The sequence below is a fragment of the Pelodiscus sinensis genome, chromosome 8 (assembly GCF_052426305.1).
Source record: "Pelodiscus sinensis isolate ZL-2025 chromosome 8, ASM5242630v1, whole genome shotgun sequence".
NCBI lineage: Eukaryota > Metazoa > Chordata > Testudines > Trionychidae > Pelodiscus > Pelodiscus sinensis.
The window spans coordinates 38,606,948-38,634,158 of record NC_143059.1 but is presented as its reverse complement, the minus strand read 5'-3'; the positions used below and the strand labels follow the sequence as shown (position 1 = coordinate 38,634,158).

The window sequence follows — 27,211 nt, the reverse complement described above, 5'->3', positions numbered from 1 at the left end:
AGAATAGCCTAGTTCTGTCAATATAATTATTTTTAACAGAGAGTTTGATTCAATTCCTAAAGAAGCCAGTGGGCATTCATAGCTATAGTCTGTCCCCTTAAGGATCAATGGCCTAGAGATGTCCAGCCTGCCCAATTAGCTCTGCATTGCACATCTAGGAAGGGTGGGATTTAATTAGCTGGGTGATTAAAGACAGGCATGGAGATAGGGAGTTCCCGGTGAGATTTTGCATTAGCAAGAGAGAAACTGCAAAGCTTTCCAGGCACGGGAGAAGCCTGGGCCTTTCTAGTTAATGGAGATGCAGCTAGAGGAAGGGGAGCTACTATCTTGTTAGTCTTTAAGGTGCTGCATAGATCTGTCTTTTGTCTGAGCTACTAAGATAGTGTGGGTAGACTGGAAAGAAGTTGCTTAGAGTGTCTGCATAGCAGCCAAAGGAAGACTGATCCTGACTCAGTTCCTTGAAGACTGGAATCAATAGCCTTTTGTTCTGGGACTTTGAAGTTCTGATTAGTCCTAACTCGGGCTCTGAGGTAAGGGCCTTTAAACTATTATTTGGATGCTCTTTTTTTGGGGGGGGGAGGAAGAGAGAGACTGACTGACTGACTATTGTTAGTTAGCCAGCCTGCAAAGATAAGCCAAACACACTATCAGAGTGAACTCGTTGAAGGGGAACCTGAGAGAGGCAGAACTGAGTGATACAAAACAGGCATGTTCATTTACAGTCTTTCTAATGACTTTAGCAGGAGTTGGGTTGGATCTTAATTGAACAGCTTTGCACTGGAATGCTGAAAGCATAAGATCCAATAGAAAACTGAATGGCTGTCCCCGCTGTCTTACATGTGATTCATTTCAGGTCTCTGACAAGACTATAAGTAATAGTAATATGTAACTCAGAAAACAGCAGAGCCCTGATGACTACTACACGTTGAACCTCTCTAGTGCAGCATGCTCTGGTCTGGCAAAATCCGTTGTCTGGCATGATTTTACTTAGGATTGACAGGTGTCCTCTTTTCTTTTTTTGCTGAACAACTTTGTTTCTTGTAGGTTTTTTTCCTTTCCTCCACCATGTTCTGGTGTGTGGTTTTTTTTGGTTTTTTTTTTTTTTTTGTGAAACTGGCAACCCTATTTTTACTTAGCCGCTTCTCAAGTTTCCCATGATCTCATAAAGTTTATTTACAGCCAATAGTCTTGTCTCTGTTTGATGCTGTTATTTAGCTCTAATTTATCCCAAATGTCTTTTAAGAGCCCAGTAAACAGTGGAAGAACTGGCAATGTTGCTAGATAATATGGACCTCCCATTGCTTGGCAAATTCTTTGGACTGGTACTGGTCAGGTCCAAAGGGTGCTGAACTAGAGAGGTTCAACCAGTACAATATTGATCCAACCAAGCTGGCATTTGAACAGGCTCTTACTTCTATCATTGCATAATACTATAAAGAATTATGTTTTCACAGCAGATGTTCCCTAATCACAATTCCTGATATTTTTACCTTCTGGGGGGGGGGGGGCAGGGAGAAATAGGCATAGACAACATTTTGCTTCTGAAAAGTAAAATGTGTTCATTAGACCTTCACACGTTGATAGTTCTTGGTGTAGTAATTCAGGATTCACTAGTGTGTCATCCTGACAAGTTTCCTGCTCCATCAGTGGTGATAAAACAGCCGAATGTTTCATATGTTCCCTCTGTATAACATACCAGCTCTGCGCACATAGCTAGCATAATAGACTTCAAGAGAGCCCCCAAAAACCACAGACTCAGATAAGATATGAAGGCACCTGAGTCGGGTTTATTGTCAAATGAAGCAGAAGGTGAACCTCCTAAATCCAGGACTCTCTGGTCCAGCAGGACCATGGATGTTGCTGGACCAGAGAGCCCTGGCACCTAGGAGTGTGAACCAGCTGGGAGTTCCATCCCCAGGGAGCCCCGGCTGGGTGGGGCAGCAGCGAGACAGCCAGGGATCTCCATCCTGGGGAGCAGCAAAAGCAGGGTAGCTGGCAAGCCCTGTCTGCGGAGAGCCCCTGGTGGGTGGGGGAGAAGCAGGGCTGCAGTGTCTGGGGAGCTCTGTCCCCAGGGAGCTCCAGCCAACTGGAGGCAGTGGGCTGGAGTCCAAGCCCTACAGGCTGGAGCCCACTGGCAGTGCACTGGGGTAGAGCTAGCCGCAGGGAGTGGGAGCATCCTGGAAGAGCAGTGGGAAGGACCTCCCCTGATCTGCCATATTCCCTCTTTTGGGATGTCAGGTCCCGAGGGTGCCAGACCAGGGAGGTCTGACCAGGGAGGTCCAACCTGTATGGTAATAGTTGTCAGTAGCCAGACATGCCACTGAACCACTATGCATATGTACCCTCTTACAAGAGACATGGCTCAGTCAATAGTCAATAGAATTTCACTATTGTCCCCTAAGCAGGCCAAAGGTGGAGACAAACAATCTGATACACACTTTGTGTATCATCTTATGCATTAATGATGCGGTTGGTACCTTGCCTTGTATCTTCCTTCTGACACTTCAGACAAGTGTTCCTATTCCTCATCTGATGTTGTGCTTTCACTTCTGATGTTTCAGACAAAATATCACTATGCATCCCTTTTTGACAAACCACTTTATCATATGCTAAGTTGGGGTGTCCTTGCATTGCCCGGGTAGAATGTATTAACATGTTCCATGTGTATTAGCACTGCTACTGCCGAGTTCATGTCCCGGACGCTGCCTTGTCCAAAGTAGATGTTTGCCTCCAAGGCTTGCCTGTTGCTCATAGAATAACTCTTGTTTCCTTTGGTTCAGATCTCAGGCCTTACACTAGGCCTGTGCTTCAGACTGTTTCTTTCTCCTACACTTGGCTAGTGATTGCACCATTAGTCTTTTCCATTTAATTTGTACACACATAGAGTTAGTAAATCTTAAGGTGTGATAATTCAGTGTCCTATAGTTCATATTCAGATTACATATGTTTTGGACTGGGCAATCATCCATTTGACCTTACAAGGTGATTCTTAAGCAATGGCCCCTGGAAAAAACGACATCATATTGTGGTGGTTGATTCCATAAATTCCCTCTTTTCCTTTGTTACTTTAATTTCACAGAACTGAAACTGTGTGGCAACTTCCTATGCGTATGAAATGATATAGTATGACATTTAACTGTACTTGCTAAGAATATCTGTGGAAGACTTTTGTAAGGTAGATGGAGTTTACATAACATCTTTCCACCAACCAACTTCTCCCTGAAGTGCACTGTCTTCATTTTATTTATAGGCAAGATGAGGCACAGATGTTCACAAATATCCTATCACCTGTGAGCGAACCCTTCCCCTCCCCTCACAAAACAAACCCTATCAGTCCTCATAGACAAATGAAACTTTCTTACCCCTTTCAAAAGATGAGGCTCCATCCACTACTCTGTTGGATGCTAAAAACCCTGGCCTGAATAGAGACACTGGTTTTATGGCTTCTTATAATAATCTGTAATTGACTACCCCCCTCTTTTGTCCTATGATTGCAGTGCTATGGGCAAGTTACAGCACAGGCAGGCAACCTGCAGCCTACCAGGGTTCTCTGTGCAGCCCCATGAGACATTTTGTTTACTGTTGCCCCCGTACACGGTTGCCAGATTTTGCTGGTTTCTGTCCATGTAGATTTTTTTGCTACTGATATTATAAAGTGACACAAATGTAAAGCAAGGGCATGTGAAGTGAGATTGCACAGGGAGCACACAACTCTCATCATACAACCAAAGCACTGCTAGTTGCTACAATTCAATTGGCACATCCCACAAACTCTAGGTACACAAGTGCAGCTTGCAAAACGACATATACTAGGAAACTGTCTTGGTTACAACAATCTTGCAACCCATTCACCCGTGGCTTGGACACGGTATTAACAGGTTCTACCTTCACAGGTCCCTTAGTGCCAGTTGCTTATACTAAAGAAACTGTCCCCCTTGCATTTTGCTGTGGTGCTGGGAGTACCTTTCCCAACCTTGAAAAAGAGTGGTGTTTGACTCAAAAGCTTCCCTCTCTTAGCCACAGAGGTTAGTTCAATAAGAGAGATTACCCCCCCCCCCCCCCCACTTTGTCTCTCTAATATCCTGGGCCCAACATGACTACCATTGTACTGTATGCTTTGATTCAGCTATCAGCTCCAAATGGGATCTAGCCTTCTGTTGCATATCAAATCAAATGATGCATTCCATGCACTCATTGAAAGATGGGGGATGACACTAAGAGATCCCTTTTGTGTGGGTGGAGAAGCCAGAACAACCCTCTGTAGTTGCATATTTTCTGACTAGGAAAATGTCTAATGTAGTCACATGCCTATTTCACAGAAATAAGCAGAGCAAGCACAAAAGTACTCTTAGTGAAACATAGAGATATAAGTGTATTGCCATATTAAAAACTGAGTCAGTAGCAGTGGGCTGAATGTTGTCACTTCCCCCAAAAGAGGACATAACATGATTGTGGTTTTGTTTTGGTCTTTTTTTGTCTTTTTTGTTTCTGGGAGAGCTGATTGTACGTCATGCACAATAACTAGCAGATAACTTTAGATCTGTAGGTTGAGAAATGCTTCTTCACCTGCAAAGAGCAATTTTGGGGGCGTGTTTTAGAAGTCAAGCAGGCTCTCTTGGCACATGTAGGAAATGGATGCTCTTATAACAAATCTCTCTTCTCCTAAATCTGTTCTTAGGTTGTGAATCTAACAGTTCATGAGATGTAAGCAAGGCACTTACGAGACTTGGCTCCAGCCCTTGGAGGGCTTTAGGCTTTTTGAAACTGAGACCAGGTCTGTAGAATTTATTCACCAGAGTGTACTGCCTGACAATATTTCAGAGATGCTTTTAAATTTCATAAAGATAGCTCAGCAGAAACCAATGATATGTCTGAACCTAAGTCTGAGGGCAGAAACCCTTGTGGGGGACAATCCTGTTTATCAGATACATTAACAGACAATTTTGGCTTGCAACAAACCATCTAGACAAGGAAATATCACTCTAATACACACAAGTCTGAGCTGCCACCCAGCTACTCTCTGGCTACAGTTGAGCTGGGAAGTGTGATCTGCAGTTACTCTAGGGCTGTGTCTAGACTGGCCAGTTTTTCTGGAAAATCAGCCGCTTTTCTGGAAAAACTTGCCAGTTGTCTACACTGGCCGCTTGAATTTCCGCAAAAGCACTGAGGGTTTGTCTACACTATAGCACTAATTTGAACTAACTTAATACGAATTAGTTAATTCGAACTAAGCTAATTCGAACTAGTGCATCTAGACCTAAAAACTAGTTCGAATTAGCATTTTGCTAATTCGAACTAGCATGTCCACACAGAGTGGACCCTGAACCGAGGTTAAGGATGGCCGGAAGCAGTGCCGGCAGGGCATCAGATTAGGACTTAGAGCGTGGAGCTGCTGTCTCAGGCTAGCCGAGGGCTGTGCTTAAAGGGACCCGACCCCCACCCCGGACAGACAGTTCTCAGGGGTTCCCCGCTCGCTTGTCTAACTCGATGAGGGACAGCAAAGCAGTGCTGGCTTGGAGTGCCCTGAATACCCACACTCGGCACATCATAGCACTCGGCCATCAGCCCGGCTGCACTTGCCTCAGGCTGTCAATTGGGGGGCTGCAGGAGAGCTTCCACCCCGAGGAGCCCGCAGAGCCACCCCAGTCCTCCCCATCGGGGGCTCGTACCCCATTCCTCCCTCACCTCCTTCCACTTACCCCTCCCTAGCCCTTCTTCCTGAATTACAAAATAAAGGACAAGTGTGTTCAAAAATAGAAACTCTCTTTATTGAACAAAACCCTGGGAGACTGGGAAAAGGGGGTGGGAGAGGAGAGGGCAACTAAAATGATCAGGGGTTTGGAACAGGTCCCATATGAAGAGAGGCTAAAGAGACTGGGACTTCTCAGCTTAGAAAAGAGGAGACTGAGGGGGGGATATGATAGAGGTCTATAAAAGCATGAGTGGTGTGGAGAGGGTGCATAAAGAAAAGTTCATTAGTTCCCATAATAGAAGGACTAGAGGACACCAAATGAAATGAATGGGTAGCAGGCTTCAAACTAATAACAGAAAGTTCTTCTTCACAAAGCAAATAGTCGACCTGTGGAACTCCTTGCTGCAGGAGGCTGTGAAGGCTAGAACTAGAACAGAGTTTAAAGATAAGTGAGATCAAGTCATGGAGGTTGGGTCCATGCAGTGGTATTAGCCAGGGGGTAGAAATGGTGTCCCTGGCCTCTGTTTGTGGAAGGCTGGAGATAGATGGCACGAGACAAATGGCTTGGTCATTGTCTTCGGTCTGTCCCCTCCAGGGTACCTATTGTTGGCCGCTGTCGGCAGACAGGCTACTGGGCTAGATGGACCTTTGGTCTGACCCAGTATGGCCATTCTTATGTTTTTATGTTCTAAGCTCAGGGTCGGGGTCTCACTGGACCACCTTGATTTTCATGCAAACCTGCTCCTGGGTGGCCAGCCTGGCAGCTATCCTGCCCTAGACGGCCACTTTCCTGTGCCTAGTGCAGAGGTCGTGGACGTTGGAGGCTTCCCCCCCAAACCTCGATGAGGTCCACGATGTCCGCACTAAACCAGGCGGGTGCCCGCCTCTTGCGGCCCTGGGCAGGCTCCCGGGAGTCACCAGCCTGGTCCCGGGAAGAAGCGGAGGGCTGGGTGGCAGCGGGTAGCTGGTTCGTGCTGTGCCAGGTGCAGGGTCTGCTGGCTGGGTGCTGGCAGGCTTGCACCTGGTATGGGCACCGGGGCCGGGAGGGGGGTAGATTAGTTTCCGTGGTGGTGCCCAGAGTGGCCACCAGGGCAAGCTGGGGAGGGCTAGCCTCCCACTAGTTCGAATTAAGTGGCTACACAGCCCTTAATTACAACTACTTAATTCGAACTAGGCGTTAGTCTTCGTAGAATGAGGTTTACCTAGTTCAAATTAAGCGCTCCGCTAGTTCGAATTAAGTTCGAACTAGCAGTTTGTATGTGTAGCACCTATTAAAGTTCATTCGAACGAACGGCTGTTCGAATTAACTTTGTAGTGTAGACATACCCTGACTTCCGACCGTAAAAAATCAGTGCTTTTTGCAGAAATACTATGTTGCTCCCGTTCGGGCAAAAGTCCTTTTGCGCAAAACCTTTGCGCAAAATGGCCAGTGTAGACAGCTGAGATTTGTTTTCCGCAAAAAAGCCCCGATTGTGAAAATGGCGATCAGGATTTTTTTTGCAGAAAAGCGCATCTAGATTGGCCACAGACACTTTTCCGCAAAAAGTGCTTTTGCGGAAAAGCGTCCGTACCAATCTAGATGCTCTTTTCCGAAAATGCTTTCAACGGAAAACTTTTCCGTTAATAGCATTTCCGGAAAATCATGCCAGTCTAGACATAGCCTAGATGTAACTGTGCTAGGTACACTCATCTTATTGGCTAAGAGTGCATCCATGCCAGCTGGGAGTAACTTGTCCTAGTAGGTAGCGAAGATACTAGCTGGGATTGTTCTCAGGGGAGACTAACCTAAATAGCTACCCATGGTGCTATGCCTTGATGACCAGTTATATGGGCCTGTGGTGCCCTGGCACCAGGAATATTCCTGACCCAGAGCTAGGCTCCACCAAAAATCACTACCTGCTAGTGCTGCCCCCTGTGTTCCTTGCCCCCTGTGTCCTCTGGCTCTGCCTGCTGCCTCTAGGTGACTATAAAATGCCCTGGAATTCCCTGCCACCATCACTGGCAGTGTAGCAGGGTTGGAGCAGTTTTCGGCCACTTGCCCTTGAGGCTGCTGCCAGCATGTGTATTCCTGTGGCCGGGGGGGGGAAGGTGTCTCCATGCCATGCACTGATCCAGCAGCTGGAGCAGTGCATAGACATGCACGCCCCTCCCGCAGCTGCACAGATACACATACTGGCAGCAGCCATGTGTCCGGAAGCTGCCTCAACCCTGCTGCTTTGCAGGTTATGGTGGTGAGGCCCCTGGAATGTTTGATGTCCCCTAGTCCTTAGGTGATATGCCAAGGGAGGGTGTGGTGGTAGCAGGTAGGCAGACACCCCACCTCCTCGAGCACGGCAGTTTTTTCTACCATGAAAAACCTCGTTTTACGAGGAATAACGCCTTTTAAAAGTGCTCTTTCGAAAAAAGGCGCTACGTAATGCAAACTGTGCTTTTTCAAAAGAGAGCATCCACGCTGCCTGGGTGCTCTTTTGAAAAAGCAGCTTGCTTTTTCGAAAGTACTGGTTGTAGTCTAGATGCTCTTTTTCGAGAGAGGCTTGCAGACTAGATGTAGCCGTGGTGGGTGGTTGGAAAGGGGATAGCAATATCTGATAACAAATGGGCCAAGAAGGAGTGAACCCTGGTACTTCCGTGAAGTCAAGTACAAAACAAAGGTGAGCTATTCCCTCATCCCCCTGAATGTAAGGCTTTAATGGTGGAAGGGAGAAGCCATCTCAAACTGCACACTTTTCTGTTCCGTGTGAAATTCCATAGGGTATAATCTGCACTTATGGACATCTGTGTTCCCTGAATTCAACATGCTTTGCTGTGAAAGTAACCACTCCTGGTCTGATCACATGCAGCTCTGTCATGCTGGTCACTCCCAGCACTAGGGCGTAAGTGCTGTATCTAACCACTCAGGAATTACTAAGCAGAATAACACCAGCAGACTCCCAATCCCAGACTTTCTCCCTGAAATTCTCATCTCCTACTGCTCCCCACCCTTCTGGACCAGACTAGCCCATATAAAGTCTGTCATGAACAGAAAATGTTATGCCCAGTCTTATCTCAAACAACACAGGCTTGTTATCCACAGAAAGATAAATGTAGTGATTACAAGTAATGAGGAGTAAGTCAGAATTGCATTTTTCTTTTTAACTGTTCAGAAACAAACTGACACTTAACTTACCAAGCTAAGTGAATGCAGCAGGTCTCTCACCATCTTTTTCCTGGTTTGTGCCTGGTTTTGTAGAGCGCCTGCTGGAGCATCTCTCAGCAATGTCAGTAAAATTTTATAACTTTACATATGGTCTTGAACATATTTTTACTAGGACAATAATGATTAACAAAATGAGTTTCCAAGTGCTACCTCACAGGGCATACTTCTGTACAAAATGTTTAGCATAGACTTGTAAGAAGGATGGACGTAAGGGTACACTGTCACACTCTGCTATTAGGAAAAAAAATGACCCCAGAAGAGAACACAGCCAGCAAATAAAAACGGCCTGCCCTGGTTGTACTGGTGTTACATTTAGAGAAATAGAGTAACAGAATCTTTTTCAGTGGAGAAGGGCAATATGCCATGTTTACTGTGAATGCAGAATTCATTTACTGTCTCTAGCTAAAATTATCCACCACACATTCTTTCACACAGTTCTACGGATGAGAGATAATCACCAGCCTCAGTTGTTCATGCAAGTCCACTGGCCAGGTGGTCTAGACATAAGGAGGGGATCCAGGTCATGTCAGTGCACACTGACGTTCTTAGAGGAGGATCATTGAACCAAAAGCCCCAACCCTATGGCTTTGTGCCCGTCTTTGTATATATTTTAGTCCAAGGAACCTGTCCTGTCCCACTGTCCCAGGGCACGGTATCATCATGAGTTAATGGCAGATGCAACTTTAGCCTTCTTCTTGATAGGGCTTTTGTCTTTTCTTTGGGTTGGTTCTTTTGTAAGACATGCCCGCACTGTTCTTCAGCCATCATAATGGTGCTGGTCAGCAAGATTGGCTGGCGTCAGGGACTGATCCCCTTACACATGCACATCCACATTCACACTTTTAGACATTACAATCCCACAACCTTAGTTCTATTTAAGGCAGGACAAACTTTAAAATGGGGTTTCAGCAACAGTGTGGAGTGTCTTCAGCTACAATGTTTTAACAGTTTAAAATGGGACTACAATAACAAGAATTGCCTGTGAAGAATTTAACAAGCTGCTAACACAATTTATCCAAAGGTGATTAACAGTATTTCACTTATGAAATCCCATTAATAAAAATTGGTTTGCCATTCATGAGGTTACATTGGTAGACAATTTCATTATGAAAGGTGGCTTCATTACAGCAGTTTCACTGCAGGTGTACAGAGTCAATTGGTAGATATAATTCATTAAATGGGCAACTTCATTCTTCAACCCTACAGGGCCATCCTGATCTTTTTGTATAATGTAACAAAAGACAGGACTATGCAGCACTTTAAAGACAAACAAGAGGGTTTATTAGGTGATGAACTTTCGTGGGCCCATGAAAGCTCATCACCTAATAAACCATCTTGTTAGTCTTTAAAGTGCTGCATAGTCCTGTCTTTTGTTTCAGACGAACACGGCTGCATCTCTATGACTATTTTTGTATGATGTCCCAATGCTGCACAGTAAAGCCCCCAAAAGGGAGCCTAAGAAAGATTACTTACAATCAGAACATGGCTCAAAGTGATCTATTTCCAGTAGAATTCACACAGCAGAACTCCCTTTGACTTTAATGGGAGTTAGTCTTTTAACTAGTTCCCTGAAAACACTTGCTCAAAGTTCAGTGGTGGCTAACATTAATTGTTAGGAGCTATGAAGTAAGGAATAGATAAAACAGAATATATCATAATGCTACTATATAAATCTATGGCAGGGGTCAGCAACCTATGGTATGCATGCCAAGCCGATTTTTCAGCAGCACACAGAAAGGAGCTCAGCCCTGCCTCTTCTTTCACATAGCCACTGTAGAGCACTCGCTCCTTCCTGCAGCAGGTTAGGCTGAGGGGGGGTGGGGGGGAGCAGGGAGGCAGCTCTGGGGCTGAAGCTCCTCAATGGCTCCTTGGCTAGGACTGGAGGTGCTTCAGCCATGGCCACGCAGTCCAGGACTGGCCCCAGACCATGTGGCCACGGCAGTGAGGTCTCTGGGGCTGGCACCAGATCATGTGGGCCCTGGAAATGGCAGTGGGACCTCCTCTGGGGTGGCCAGGACAGTGTGGCCATGACTATTGCTGAAAGGAGGGGACAAAGCCAGATAAGGTCCCCCCTCATGCCCAGACCCCACACATCCCAATCCCCTCACTCTCTCCCCCACCAAGAGTGTCTCAGGGCTTTGGCAGTTAGACTGCTATGCTGTTTTTAAACACTTAAAACTGCATGTATATGAAGGAATTATTAAGAAATAAGCATTAATATTCATGTTTGATACATTACTTGATACTTATGACTATAGCCCTACCAAATTCACAGTCCTGCAAAGCATGTCACGGGCCATAAAATCTGGTGTCCTTCCATGAAATCTGGCCCTTTGTGCTCTCTTACCCCAGCCAATACAGATTTCACAAGGGACACCAGCATTTCTCAAATTGGGGGTCCCTGACCCAAAAGGGAATTGCAGGGGGATTGCAAGGAAGGTCATGGTATTGCCACCCTGCTGGGCAACTGGAGAGTGGTGGTTGTAATGTTGGTTGTGTGGCCAGCTCTGAAAGCAGTACCCTGCCAGTACTAGTGCAGAAGTAAGGGTGGTAATACTATGTGGTAATACGTGCTTTTGAACTGCTGCTTTTAGAGCTGGGTGGCCAGAGAGTAGCAGTTGCTGACTAAAGGCCCCGCTCTGCAGGCAGCAGCACAGATGTAAAGGATGGCATGGTATGGAATTGCCACCCTACTTCTGTGCTGCTGCAGCTGGTGGTGGCTCTGCCTTCAGAGCTGGACTATTATCCAGCAGCTACCAGTCTCCAGCTGCCCAGCTTTGAAGGCAGCACTGCTACCAGCAGCCATGTAGAAGTAAGGGTAGCAATACCAGTCCCACATATAATAACCTTGCAACTATGCACAACTCCTTTTTGGGTCAGGACCTCTACAATTACAACACGATGAAATTTCATATTTAAATAGCTGAAATCATGACATGCGTCACTTTTAAAATCCTATGACCATAAAATTGAACAAAATGGGCTGTGAATTTGGTAGGGCCCTACTTATGGACAGCCCAAAAGCCACATATGAATAGGGGTAGCTATTGATGTTGTTGTAATGAGGGCACAGAATTAAATATACTATCTATCTGTATTATTGCCATTAAGGGTATGCCTGGACTACATTTCACGAGGCATACCGGAGCAGTCAACAAAGGCTTCCCTTGTCGACCGCGAAGCATCCAGACTGCCCCGCTGTGCCGCCAAACAGCTGATCGGCACAGTGTGGCAGCCATTTTGATGAAAATGAAGCGGTGATTATTTAAATCGCTGCTTCACTTTCCTATGTCTAGTAAACTCATCTACATGGCTCCGTTGACGGAGCCATGTAGTCTAGACATACCCTAAGAGTGGTATGAAATACCACAGCCAGTTCCTTTTTCTTCTGGTTCATCAGGTTCCTGAAACAGTGTAAACTGAATCAATATCTTAATTCACTTACTTTTCCTTCCTTGTTACCAGTAGTCTCCACAGAGTTGCAAGTATGCACAAAGCTAGACTGTAAACATGAAAAGTAATTTACTGTACTTAAAATAAGTCCTATGTATAGTGTATTGATTTCTATTGTACTCGTCTGTAGAAAATAAAGCTTTTCTATATGTTTCACCAGACTCCATCTCTTCAGCTAACTTGAAGTAGCTGCCTAGAAAAAGAACCTGTTTTCTTTAACCAGTGCTGTATCCCAATATATAATTGTAATTGTTCAGGAAACATTCATTAGCATATTTGCACTACTGCCAGTGCTCCTTTATATACAGGAAGTTTTCCTCTTGATTAATTCCAGGGAGTTCGAAGGCAAGCTGCCTAGGCTCTTACGTAATTCATGCTGCTGTCGCAAAACTGTTTGCGTATTTCCATGAGATTCTGTCGAGTATGATAAAGATTTTGTTTTCTTTTTAGTGGGCTTGAGATTGACATCTTTAGTGTTGAAACTGTGTTTATGTCTTCTGGTAAGAGACTATCATTTAATCTTTTCATATTCAGGCAATCCCCATTCACTACAACAATGCTAAGCAGACTATTTTTTATACATGGAAAAGACTGAGCTTTAAGTATGCTTTGAAAAGATGGGGGGTTGACTACAGATTGGCCTATTGAAATGTATTGTGATAAAAATGGTTTCTAATTAAAAAGAGCCAACGTCCATGTGGATGTGTGAAATATGACTGGTAGGCGAGGCTAGTCTCATATATTGAATGACTATTAGTTTTGACTTTTTGGAGAAAAAGGAAAGAACTGTAAGGTTTCTAAGGTTTCTAAAAGGCCAGACCACACCAATGGTTGGAGAAGTGGTAACAAACCCTGCTGCTAAAGTTCATTGTGGGGGTGTATGTGAGGGGGTGTTAAATTTGCTCTTTTAGAAAACTGACTTACTAAGAAAATTAAGTCAGTATCCCCCCCTTTATTCATGCCAGTGACTTCCTCTACCATCTTTCTCTGACTCATTTGTATTTATCACCACTATATTTTATGTCCAGTTTTATGTTTGGGAGCCTCCTGAGCTGTTAAGCTGCCTCAGAGTAAGTTACAGAACACTTGGAAAACATGAGAGGCGTGAGGATTTTCTGAGCTTGTTCTGTTCTGGGAGAGCAGTTGGCTCAACTTAAGTTGGTAAAAATCTGCGACACGCCTGAATTTTTGAACATTCCAGTGTTAAGAGGTAATCTAGTGGGCAACAGATTAGAGACGGGAACAGGTCTGTGTGGTGATTCTTCTACTCATGTCCCACTGGCTCTGCTCAGGTTCCTCTGCCTCCTTACATGAACTTGAACCTGCACGAAGACATGGCATGGAGTTGCCAGGTATCTAATTTTTGACCGAGATGCCTAGTCGTAAAAGGATTCTGGCAGTTTGAGTTGGCACTCCTGACTGGGTTGTGTTAACTCCTGCCCAGTCAACTCCCTGTCTGCCCTGACTCCACGTGACTCCCAGAAGTAGTAGGCTGTCCGCCTTGTGCAGCAAGGGAGCTCTGCATGCTGTCCCTGGCCCCAAGCACTGCCTCTGCAGATCCTATTGGCCAGTAACTGTGGCCGGTGGGAGCTCTGGGCATGGCACCTGCAGATGGGGCACTGCGCAAAGCCACCTGGCCACACCTACGCTTAGGAGCCAGAGGGGGGACGTGCTACAGCTTCCAGGAGCTGCTTGAGATAAGCATTGTCTGGAACTGGCACCCTTGAGCCCACCTTCACCCAACCCCCCTGTTCCAGCCCCTCCCGCCTTCCAAACCCCAGGGCCATCCATACCAATTCTGGTGCCATACACAGCCTGAGCACCGAGCAAGGCAGGGAGGCTGTCCTGACTGGGGCACCAGCAGGAGGTGTGGTTGCCAGGCAGGGAGCTCTGTGTGCTGTTGGCCAGATGAGGAGCAGGTGTTGGCCATGCAGCCAGCAGGAGACAAGTGGCAGTTTCCCCTTCTGCAGGGTAATGTAGTATAGTTTGAAAGGTGTTAAGGTGCACTAGGGAACATCAAGTGTCTGTCAGCAGGGTCTGCACAAGCCAGTTAATGCACAACTCTGGTGCATAGAAAGGCACAGTGTAAACAAGCCCTCAGTAAGTATGGGCACAAAGGCAGAAAGAACAGCCTAGTATTAATGACCAACCTCTATCCACCAGCAAGGCTTCTGCTTTCCTGCGGAGGAAGGCAGTGAAGCAATGAAATAAGAAAAAAGATTAAATGTACACAGAGGAATGGCATGAGGTACCTTAGTAAGGTGGATAATGAGAATGCTGGGATCCCTTTAGGGTAACATGAGCAGAAAGGAAAGGATATCTACCAGGAGTCAGCTGAAGAATTGTGGAAAGAGAAGTTGAACTATGTAGTGCAATGAGCTTCTAGAGCAGGACTGGGAAAGATGTGGGCTGGGCCCAGGCTACAACACTTTGATCTGTCCCGTAGACTGTGTCTAGCTGCTTTCTATTTATATCTTGCTGCCTGTGCAGCCGTATTTCCAAATGGTGGCTCAGGCTACAGGTTGTGGTGCTACCATGACAATGGCCAGAGCCACAAGCTTTTTAATTAGCTACAGCAATCCCAGATGGCTGCCAGGCAACACGGTAGCGGAAGTTCTGGGAGCCATGAGCTCTTTTTTCTGTATTGTGTTTTGTTTTGTTTTTTTGTTTTAAATTCAAAGCCCACACAACTCTAGGGGCAGGCTAGTCCCCAGTCCCTCCCTTTCTGCCCTAGGCCCTGCCCCTTCTGGGGGTACAGCTGCACCTTGACCACGTACCAAAATTTATTAAGTGGCCCCTCTGTGAAAATTATTGCCGACCCCTGCTCTAGAGGGATTTGGAACAGACTCTCTGTCTCTCTATTCAGTGCATCTTCTCCCAGTCTTGAGTGTGACTTCTGTGTGCAATCGTAACATATGTACTGTCCCTAATAGCAGTACAGTTGTGTTTGGTGGAATGTTGGGGGTGTGTGTGTGTGTGAGAGAGAGAGAGAGAGAGAGAGAGAGAGAGATATCAGGGGAATAGGAATAGAATATGACTGGATGAGGATGGAGCCATAGAGGAGTTTGTGGTATATAACTGGAGAAATGATAGTACTTGGTCAATGCCTTTAGTGGGCACTAAATTACCTAGAAACAATGATCTTTCATTCCATATGAAGGAAAATTAAAGCTAGACCACAAACAATGAACAATTTTTCTGTTCTTATAGATAAGATATTGCCATATTCAGCAAAAATGAAATGTTCCTCTGAAGCGCTGTTTTATTTTTTAATCCCCGTTGTATGTAAAAACCAAATTTCCACAAATAAGACCATCTTAGGCCACAGTTTTCCTCCTAGCCACAGTTCAGAATTTTGTTGGCAGCAATAGTTCTGACTCACTTTTTGTAGAATAAACATTCAATTGAACGTAAACCTTGACCTTAGAAACAGCACAGTTTCTCATTTCACTGTTTTCTATTATTTGATTTCAGCTCAATTTCAGTAAAAAACAATTATTCATATGCTTATAGACTGCACAGCCAGAAGATACCATCATTTTTATCTAATCTGACCTCTTATAAATCATGAGCCACAGAACATCCCAATAATTTCTAGAACATATTTGTTAGAAAAACATCCAATCTTGAAATAAAAATCCTCAGTGAGGGAGAATCCGCTATGACCAATTCTCCTTGTTAAAAATTAAACTTATTTCCATTCTAAATTTGCCTGGCTTCAATTTCCAGCACTTGGATCATGTTGTACCTTTCTCTGCTAGATTGAAGGGCCCATTAAGTATTGGGTTCCCCCGTTGATACTTTAGATCAGTGGTTCCCAACCATTCAAAGCTGCTGGGTGCCAGGGGGCATGCCTGATCGCCTGCTGGGCACCAGAAGGTGGGGACACTCGTGCACCCGGGGGCGGGGCTGCATATACGCCACACCCCCATGAGCCACGTGCCCGGGGCCAGCAACCCTATGCGCCGCAGGGCCGCCCATTTGCAGCAAGCCTGGGGCCAGCGTCCTGCAGAGCCGCGCGCTCAGGGCCAGCACCCCCCCCATAGCCACGCGCCCAAAGCCGCCCCCCCCATAGCTGCATGCCTGGGGGCGGGGATGCCAATTTGCTGTGCTCCTGGAGCCGACGCCCCCCCATAGATGCACGCCCGGGGGCCGGGGCAGCCAATTTGCCGTGCGCCCGGGTCCGGCGCTTCCCATAGCCGTGCGTCCGGGACGGCCACTTCGCCACGCTCCCTGGGCTGGCGCCCCCTATAGCCGTGCACCCAGGGCACGAGCAGCCAATTCGCCATGCTCCCGGGGCTGGCGCTTCCCGTGTGCCATGTGCCCAGGGCCGGCACTGTGCATGTGCCACGCACCCTGGGCGGGGTCAGCCCCGAGCAGGCTCACACAAATGCCCCCATGGGCGCCATGGTGCCCATGAGCACCGTGGTGGGGACCACTGCTTTAGATTGTAATCAAAGCACCTCTCAACCTTCTCTTTTAGCTGAATATATTGAACTTTTGGAGTCTACTGCTGTGTCATGTTTTCTGATTCTCTAATGTTGAGCTGGAGGACTACTTATTGTGACTCCTGTAACCCTCATTTTATGTGGCGTAAGGGAAGTCAGAGGAAGAGTGCTCTTCCTCGGACTTCCTGCTGTGTACACAATGCCAAAAGCCAAAATAAGCTATTTCGACTTAAGCTACGCAATTGACAAAGCGGAAGTTGCGTAGGTTACTTTGGCTTTAGTCCTGCTGCTGCGTAGACATGCCCTGGTAGTTCTTGTGGCTCTTTGCTGAGCCTTCTCCTATTTATCAACTTCCTTCTTGATAGGGTTGCCAGATGTTTTCAACAAAAATACCAGACACACTTGACATTACATCACAATCTACATTACATCTTATTTAGAAAATACCGGCCATTTATATTTTCTCAATTTGTTTCCTGAACAGAAAGCCCCAATACTGGACCGTTCGGTTCAAAACCGGACACCTGGCAACTCTATTCTTGAATGGTTTGGCACCAGAACTGACAGAATATTCCAGCAGTGGTTCCATCAGAGCCAAATAAAGAGAGAACAATTTCTACATTTCTTACTCAAGATTTTTCTGGGATTGCATTTTGCCTTTTTGGTCACAGTGTTGCACTAAGAGCTCAAGTTGAGCTGGTTATCTACTATGACTCTTCTCCCCACAAATCTTTTTCAAAATCATTGCTTCTCAGGGCAGGGTCCGGTCCTCCATTATGTAAGAATGGTCTGTTCTTTGTTCCAAGACACACACATTAGCTGAACAGCATATTGTTTGATTGCACTCAGCCTACCAAGTGATCCATATTGCTTGTTCAGTGACCTGTCCTCTTCATTATTTAATACTCCCCCAATTTGTCATTTGCAAATTTAGTGATTTTTGTTTTCTGCCAGGTCATTTAATAAAAATGTTCAATATTACAGGGCCTTGAAAACCTGTTCCCCTATTTATAATTACATGTTGAGATCTGTCAGTTAACACACATTAACATAGCCATCTTAATCCATTTAATTTTATAGTAGTAGAGATGTAGCCGTGTTAGTCTGGTCTTGCTGAAACAAAAGACAGGACTATGCAGCGCTTTAAAGACTAACAAGGTGGTTTATTAGGTGTTGAGCTTTCATGGGCCAGACCCACTTCCTCAAATAAAATTGTGGAAGAAAATTGGCATGACCATATATACCAAAGGGATACAATCAAAAAAAGGGAACACACATAAAATTGGCAAATTGGATTTTAGAACAGAGGGGAGATGGGGGGGGGGGGGGGCAGGGCTACTGTTTATGAGCTAATGATATTAGAGGTGATAATTGAGGAAGCTATCTTTGTAATGGGAAAGATAATTAGCATCTTTGTTAAGGCTCATTCATAAAGTGTCAAACTTTTCAGCTTTTTTTAATCAAAATGTAGTATGGTACCCAGTCAGCTTCCTTTCAGAATTCTCAGTATAGTACACTAACAGTGTTACCTTTTATCAGCCAAACTTGTAATTGCATTAAAAAAATCAAGTTAGTGTGATAGGATCTGTTTTCCATAAAGCCATACTGAATTGTAGTAGTTACATTATTCTCCTTTAATTCTGTATTGGTAGTCTGACATCGATCCCAGGGAAGATAATGAAGTGGTTGATTATAAGACTGATACCTTTGTAAAATATTGCAGAACATTAGTTTTCTGAACTTCTGTGTTCCAAGACTCATGGCTCCATGATTCACTAAGTTACCTTTAGAAAATGTGCAACTGTCATTTGACTGCCAGCTGGAAAATTCTTTGAGGCACTCCCAATTGATTTCGCCTGAAGCTAGGGTGCATAAATAGCTTGAGATTCTGAGCATGGTTCCCTGTTATTCCCAGATATAGGGAAAAGGTACAGGCAGTCCCCGAGTTACGCGGATCTGTACTTACGAACGGGGCTTTTCTCGCCCCGGAGAACACGTCCCCCGGGGCGAGAAAAGCGGCTCCGCGTCTCCCTGGTCTGCTGGGGGGGCCCAGCAGACCAGGGAGACGCGGAGCAAAGCCGCAGAAGATGCGGGCGGCGGGACCGCGGCGTGTCTGGGCGGTCCCGCCGCCCGCGTCTCCCTGATCTGCTGGGGGGGGGGGGGGAGCGCAGCTAGTACGCTCCCCCCACCCCCCCAGCAAACCAGGCTTTTCTCGCAGACGCCTGTGGTAGAGCAGCTGGGGAGCTGCCGGGTTGGTCCCGCAGCGCTGCTCCTCGGCGCTACTGGACCAACCTGGCAGCACCCCAGCTGCTCTGCCCCAGGAGTCCTGATTCAGCCGCTGCTGGTCAGTTTCAGGAGCAGCGCTGAGGAGCAGCACTACTGGACCAACCCAGCAGCACCCCAGCTGCTCTGCCCCAGGGGTCCCCAAGTCAGCTGCTGCTGAAACTGACCAGTGGCTGACTACAGGAAGCCGGAGGCAGAGTTGCTCTGCCCTGGGCTTCCTGGAATCAGCCGCTGATCAGTTTCAGCAGCAGCTGACTTGGGGACACCTGGGGTAGAGCAGTTGGGGTGCTGCCGGGTTGGTCCCCGCAGCGCCGAGGTGCGGCGCTGCTGGGACCTACCCGGCAGCGCCCCAGCTGCTCTGTCCCAGGCATCCAGATTCAGCCGCTGTTGAAATTGATCAGCGGCTGATTCCAGGAAGCCCGGGGCAGAGAAACTCTGCCTCGGGCTTCCTGTAGTCAGCTGCTGGTCAGTTTCAGCAGCGGCTGAATCTGGACGCCAGTTCCAACTTACGTACAAATTCAACTTAAGAACAAACCTACAGTCCCTATCTTGTACGTAACCCGGGGACTGCCTGTATTTCAGCAGTCACTGCTGCATACTTCACTCTCTGTCCTACCTACAGAATCTGAGGGCTAGTATTTCAGTAGGCCGCTTCTTGCTATTCAGATAAATGAAGTCAAAATCTCTACATCCCTGTGATCTCAAAGGAAGGAGCTAGGTCTTAGACACTGCAATCAGTTTGGTCATGCTGAAAGAATGTAAAAGCCTTGTTTCCAAAGGCTGATGGGGCAGTTAGCAGAGCGGTGGATTTACAGGCCTAGAGTTACGTTAGTAAGGATTTTAAAATAATACCAAGGAAAAGGTTTAGAAAATTTTAATGGGCTAGGAAGAAATTGTACCTGTGGGCGGATCAGCGGAGCTGACAGCCTCCACAGGTCACTGAGCAACGGGTGTGTGCGTGTGTGGCAGGCAGGGAGGTGGAGCAGCTCTGCTCCTAGAAGAAGTGGGGCTAAAGGTGGAAGGGGTGAGACCGAGAGTGAAAGGGGCCGGGCTGAGGGATGCTAGCTCTCTGTGCGGTCCGGAGCGCACTGCACCGCACTCTGGCAGTGATTTAAAGGGCCTGGGGCTTTGACTACCACGGCTGCTTCTGCAGCAGCAACGGCGGCCAGAGCCTTGGGACCCTTCAAATCACCAGGCCCCAGAGCAACTGTCCCCTTTGTATTTTTTTTCCTTTCCCCCTGACTGCTCCTCCCCCCCACCATCCATGGGCCTGGGGCAGGTTGTTGGAGAGCTGCCTGCTACAGTTTCTTGCCTCGAAAGCATTGGGTCAAAGTGAGATGAGGTGCTAATATTGAAAGTCATGGAGCAGTCAGTGATTGTCTTCTGTACCACCCGGGCCTCTGCTAGGATGGCTTCAGCTGGGGAGAATCCAAAGACCATTATAAACAGCAGGTAAGCTTCAGCACTATGGAAACCTGCTGTGTTGACCTGGATGTTAACTTGGCAGGTGGTGGCAATGAGAGTGCAAAGACCACCAACAGATCTTCTTTTTTCTGTGTGGCAGAATAAGACCTAACCTGGCTCACCAACTCAAGCCCTGAGGAAATCCAGTAGTGAGTGCAACAGGATGGCTGCCCCGTTAGTGGACAAGCTATAGAGAGAATAAATGCTAGGACAGCCAGTGGCTATCCTAGGGGAAGAGGAATGGGGGTTGGGTTCGTTCATCTATCTTTCTGGGCTTGAGCTGGGGACAAGGTAGAGGGAAAGGGGTTGGATCTGAGGGAGGGCTGGCTTGTTTTATTATTTTTTGATCTTGTTGAGGCTGGCTGGAGTATTGTATTGCATTATGTAACTTTGTGATTTAAGTCACGATGGTTCTAGGTAGGAGGTAAGCTTTCATGCCTGATTTAAAAAAATCAAAGTATGTGGGTGGGAATGATCTAGCTGAACAGGCTTCAACTCATGACTTTTTCCAAGGACCACATACTTCAGAACTATACATTCTTCTCCCCTATCAGGTTACCCAGCAACAATCAATGAAAAATATGTACAAGTATAAAGGCCAAAACAAGGCTGGGATTATTTTTAAAGAGCCTAAATGGAATAGTTTCAATGTTATAGAACATTAAGATCGCTTGTGAGAATTATGTTCCTGTAGGGAGTTAGCTTGGCCTCCCGCTGACCTGGAAGAGGAAACTCCCCCTAAAACCCCTTGGTGGGTAGTGCCAGAGCAATCCGGTCCCACCCGCAGGAAGGCTGGGACGGAGGTATAAAAGCAGTAGCTCCAAGCTCAGTTGGGGCCATCTGCTGAACAGGTTGGAGACTTGGCTCAAGCTCCCTAGGAGGACAGCCCTGCCGTACTGCCCTCGGCAGGAGGACGGGGTTGGGCTACCAGGGCCACTGCCAGGCCCCGAGGGCTGGCCCAGGCTGCCATAGCTGCTGCCATGCCCAACAACTGGGCAGGGCTCCTGAGACTGCTGCCTTGGCCTCCAGGACCCTTGCCAGGCTCTGAAAATGGGCTGAACCACCTGGGCCTTTGCCTGAGCTAGACACAGAACCCATGGATGTGATACCAGCACCTTTGTCCCTGGCAGACCCTGAAGAGCCATGGTAGCACCAGGTGGGACCCCAAGGAAAATCAGAAAGCAGCATGGGGTAGCTATCCTAAGGCCAGCAGAGGAGGTGGAGGTGTGGTTGGTGTGTTGTGGCAAGATCCCCGCCAACCCAGTAGCAGCTCGCATTGCGCTGTTAAGGCCCTGGGCTGGGATGCAGTGGAATGGGAGGGCCTGTGTCCTCCCTGCCTCTCCTCACCTTGGGTGGCAGGTTCCCCCTACAGGGAGAAAACCCCTGCATTTGTCTGCTCTCCTCCAACCAGGAGACCTGACCCTTGGCTCAGCCTGCAGACAGGCCTGAGCTTTGAACTGTTTGGAGAATTGTTTAACTGTTGATGGACTGTTTGTTTATGGGTTGCTGGCCTGCCCTTACTCCGGGCCTGGCCTTCTAAACTGTGACTCAGTCTGCAGGCAGACATGGGCTTTAAACAGTTTTGAAATGTTGGTGGTTGTCCCACACTGCCTCAGAGCATGGCCCTTACAAACTTCCACCTAGCCTGCAGCCTCTTCTGGGTCAACAGGAGGCAAACCTAACTTCCTACAGGAACATAATTCTCACAACTGATTTTAATGTTCTAGAACACTGAAACAATTCCATTTAGGCTCTTTTGAAAATAATCCCAACCTTGTTTCGACCTTTATACTTGTTCATATTTTTCATTGACTGATGTGTTGCTGGGTAACCTGATGGGGAGAAGAAAGTTTGTTTGCCCCACTCTGCATTGGGCCTGTGGTTGCCTGAAATAGGGGACAATTGTTTGTGGGATTGCCCTGCCCGTACTCTAGGTCCGAACTTAAAGCAGAGCCTCTATATTAGGTTATTTATGGGCCTGAGCACAGGGTTGGGGTCCAGAACTAAGCTAGTTCATTTTACAGTTCCCCTTACAGGTTTCTGAAGTGGAGGGCAGGCTGGAAAAAGAACTTGAAAACAATACAAATCAAGTAGACCTGAGAAGCTGCTTGTTTCTTATTATGGGATGGAGGGAGGGAAGAAATGCGGATTTGTCTTTTGTTGCTGCTGCTGGGGGAGGAGAGAGGCAACTGAATCATGAAGCCACTTCTTCCCACCAGCTGCTAAGAATATGATTGGACAGTTGATATAGCTCTGAGTCTGGCCAGCTCTTGTGATGTGGGATGTAGGATGGTTAAAAATGAAGTTGTGTGGCACACTTAAGGTTGCCAGGTGTCCAGTATTGTACCGGACAGTCCAGTATTTGCGCTCTCTGTCCAGTAAAAAAATCAGAAAATACTGGACATGTGCAATGTCAGGTATTTTCTGATTTTTCTGGCTGCGCACCGGACGGAAGCCTGGCATGGGCGGGGGAGCAGCTGGGAGTCCCAGCTGGGAGGCGGGTCTGCAATTGCTGCCGGGAGTCCTCAATTGGTTGAGTGTGAGGAGGAAGGGAAGCCTCCTCCTCACTCATGTGTCGCTGGGAGCCTGCATGGGACAGGCAGCAAGTGCCCAGGTCAGTCCCGCTCCCCGCCGGCCAATTTGCTCATCTCCCCCCCCCCTTCCCGGCCAGCTGGTTCTTCCCACTTCCCCTCCTGATCTTCCTCAGCCAGCCCTGCTCCACTGCCCCCCAGCTCTGCTTCCCGCCAGCCCATTCCTCTTCCTTGTCTCCCCTGGCTAGTGCCGCTGCACTTCTCCCCGCCCCTGCCAGCTCTGCTTCCCGCTCCCCCTTCCTCCCGGCCCGCCTTCCTCCCAGCCAGTGCCGCTGCCCCCCCACACCAGCTCTGCTTCCTGTTCCCCCTTCCTCCCAGCCGTGCTTCCCACTCCCCCTTACTCCCGGCTAGCCCCGCCCCCTTCCGGCTAGTCCCCTTTCCCCCGATATCCTATGGCCAGCCCCGTTCCACCTGACCCCCCCCCCCACGACCAGCCCTGCTTCCCACTGCCCCCCCATCTCCCCATGCCAGTTCCACTGTCACCCACCCCCCTGTTAGCTGTTTCCAGGCCCCCCCCTTCCCGGCCAGCACTGTTCACTTCCTGGCTGCCCCCCCCAATTAAGTGTTTTCGGGGTGTTTTGTTTTTAAATGATTACCTGGTAACCGCTAGCAGGTTCTCGGGGTTTTTTTGTTTTGTTTTGTTTTTTTTCTCAACAACTTTGGTCCCTTCCCCCCCCCCCCCTTTTTTTTTCCTTGAACAAATTTTTTTCTGTTTTTTTTGGGGGGGCGAGGGGATTTCAGTATTTTTCTTTCAGCCATCTGGCAACCCTCGGCACACTTGAGTTGTGTCCCAGGAGGTGGCAAAGCATGTAACTTTCCAACCATTACTGTGGCAGGTTGCAGGAGAATGTTTACATAACCAAGTCTGGATGCTGTTGTAATCCAGCCTGTCTGCTTGGGAGGACCAGAGTCTGTATTCTAGTGCCACCTCCATGCTGTTCTAAGCGATAGCAACTGAGTGGCCTGGCAAACAGCTGGACCAAGGTCAGGGATCGTTTTGTGCCTCCTGGTTTAAGCTGTGGATCTAGCCCTTGGCCTGTGCAGTCAGTTTCCAGTCTGTAGGTGGTGGTCTGAAAATCAACAGGAACTCTACATAGTGTCATGCAAGAGACTGGCAATCTGAAAAAAAATGTGTATAAGTCATTTCCCTAGCTTGGAAACAGGCCCAAAGATTTACTAAATGATATGCTTCCAGTCAGATGCCATTTAGATGACACACAGGAAAAATGATGCGATAAATGTCAGGTGACTGGGGCAGATCCTGTAAATTTCCTTAGCTACATTGAAGTCCTGCCAGAAATCCATTTTGAAGTCCGTAGAACTGTGAACAGGGATACCAGCTGAGGAGCTGCCCCTCTGTACTCAGTGGTCTCTCTAACATTTGCATAGCACACTGAGATTATTCTTGGTCATCTCATTTCAAGAATCATTTTTGAAAAGTTCACTAATCGCTGTATTTTCTTAGTCTCAGAGGGGTAGCCGTGTTAGTCTGTAACTGAAAACACTTCAACAATGAATGGTCCTGCAGCACCTTAGAAACTAACAAAACACGTAGATGGTATCATGAGCTTTTTTGGGCACGACCCTCTGTATTTTCCTAGTATCTCAATGTGTACACAAAGGTATTCTTTTACCTGATTTATTCCATTTTATTAGACTTTGTTGGTTGAGGAGGGGATCATATATTTTCATAGCCATTGTTAGTATAAATACGGTTGTTCTTGGCAACCCAGTTTATTCAATTATAAGCGCCCAAGGAGTTATGTGGGCACTTGAGAGACCCTGAAAATTCCTGCAGTCTTCAAACAGTCTACCGCTATAATAACCCAAAGATATCTTTCCACTCAAGAATTGTACATGCATTCCCTTTCTCCTTGGGCTGCGGGAATACAGTCTATGATGATTAAATGACTTGGAAATGCAGTTTAATTTTTCTTTCCAGTAAGTGGTGTAGCTAAAGTTAGGTTACTGGACATTACAGGATGTCCTGCAATTGTTCCTTATTTCTATGACTGTACTGTAATGGGATAGTCTCTCTCACCTCTGATATTTCCTTTTGATTTCCAGATTTTGCATTGTACGTGGGTTTGGATTTTTTAAGTTATTTTTGACTGTCTTCTGTCAAACTGATTCTGCCTCCCCTAACTGATGGCTTTGGTTGGCTTGATTTAATTGTCTAAATCAATTCTGTCTCCTTCAGTTCACTGCTTTGTTCAGTGTTAACCTGGATTCAGTAAATAACCCACAATGAATGCTCACTTGCCAAAAATCCATTTCTGGTGACATGAACCCGAACCCTGGCCTTCCTTATATTTCCCCCCACAACCACCCATATCTGCTCCTCCTACATCATCTCACTGGCCCTTCCTTAGCCTATCTTATCTATATAGCCCCAAACCTCCCTTCTATAACCCAGATAATCTAGCCATCATCAGTGGTTTCTGGGACAGTATCACTGCCACATTTTTGGTCAGAGAGGTGGACAAGTTCTTTTTCTCCTACTAGTAAAATAAGGAAATTCCATGAAGGGACCATTCTAGACTCTTCCTTATGTTAAACCTTCCTGCATCCTTAGAGGTGACGGGGTGCCTCTTGGTTTAAGCTGAACTAGAGGTGCATGCCTAGTAGGTGGCTGGATTTGAGGTGCAATGGCAGCATGCACCGTATATTTCTGCCTTCCACGTGGCTCCTTTCACTACTTTATTTACCTTTATGAATACTGAAAAACTGACAGGATCTTATGTCATGAACACTCCTTTATGGAATTAAAATAAACTGAATTCAATCAAGTTAAATGAGGGTTAACATCTTTGGGGCACACTGTATTAAATGCAATTGTATGTGTGTTACTGTGGCATTGCATATACCTTTTCTAGTAGGCCAGGTACTTCCGGAATTATCAGCCTTCCAAAGCTGCCACCCTTCAACAGGTACATGTGCTACTTCAAACTGCATTCTCCAGGGACCAACAAAAAGAGGCAATTTATCTTATAATCCTAGATTTAAATGGGTGCAAGCCTTCTTCCTGATCCAGCAAACAAACAGAACCCCTGGTCCATAGAAGGTTCCAGTCCTTTGAGAGGGGATTAGATGGACTGGGCCTACGGAGGCCTTATTAAGACTGAGCTTATTCTGAGCTGCAATAAACTCATAACCACAAGGAAACCTCTCAGGCATGTTGTTAAGGGGCCACTCCACTAGAGCCCATGTTAGAGCTGAAGTGAATTCTGGTAAGCTTATTAGCATGTGTGCCAGTTCTTTTATTGTTTGTTTTAAAAGTTTTCTCTGGAATACTTTTTACTTTAAGCATAAAATTTGTATGGTACTTTACTGTTGACAATCATTATATTATTTATCTCTTAAGCAAAAGGGCTGCTTGTCTCTGCTGGGAATAATACAATGAAGGCAGGGAACTGTGCAACCTGGAAATACCCTGTTCCAAAGATGTGGCTTTTCTCCCCAAAATGGCAACAGCTGGGAAGCTAAATGCCTGAGAGTGGGTGCTGTTGCTGGACTAATGATGGAAACTACCAATGCATTTGCCCTGAACTGGGACATTGTACGTTCGTTCACAATTTCTATTCATCTCCCCCCTTCTCTCCCCCCCCCTCTCCACCCCCCCACCCACACACACAAACACAAACAAACACACACACACACACACACACACCCCGTTTGGACACTTGGGTTTTTCTTTTAACATATGGAGAAAACCATGGAATAAGTTACACACAAACTATAGAAATCAATCTTAAACTTGAGTTTAAAGAAAATTAGTAGGGTACATTTGTAACTAGGAATGTGCTAGATTCACTTAAGATAAAGTGAAACAAACTAGCTGTATTAAGTGTTGAGATGAAGGTCAAGCTAAGCTAGCTGCATTTGAATACATTGCATAATTGATGTGAAAGTGTAACTGTACAGTTAACAAATATGCCTGAGCTCCTGGTATGTTCGGGGAGCCTGCTGAAAAGCTAGCTCCCCATGCCCACCGGCTCCCGGGGAGCTACCTACTGCCCTGTGCTGAGAGGGCAGATGGGAGTGGGTATGTGCTGCCTCTTCACCCCGCCCGTGCTGCTGTACA

At 46.8% G+C, this 27,211-nt stretch overlaps 1 long non-coding RNA gene across 1 annotated transcript in view; it reads left to right on the top strand.

Annotated features, from left to right (window-relative positions):
- The first annotated feature begins 224 nt into the window (after nucleotides 1-224).
- LOC142830502 (uncharacterized) overlaps nucleotides 225-27,211 on the top strand; it is a 48,628-nt gene continuing 21,641 nt past the window's right edge. Inside the window, exon 1 of the long non-coding RNA XR_012905799.2 lies at nucleotides 225-530. This is a non-coding gene — a long non-coding RNA (uncharacterized LOC142830502). The remainder of the gene's footprint in view (nucleotides 531-27,211) is intronic.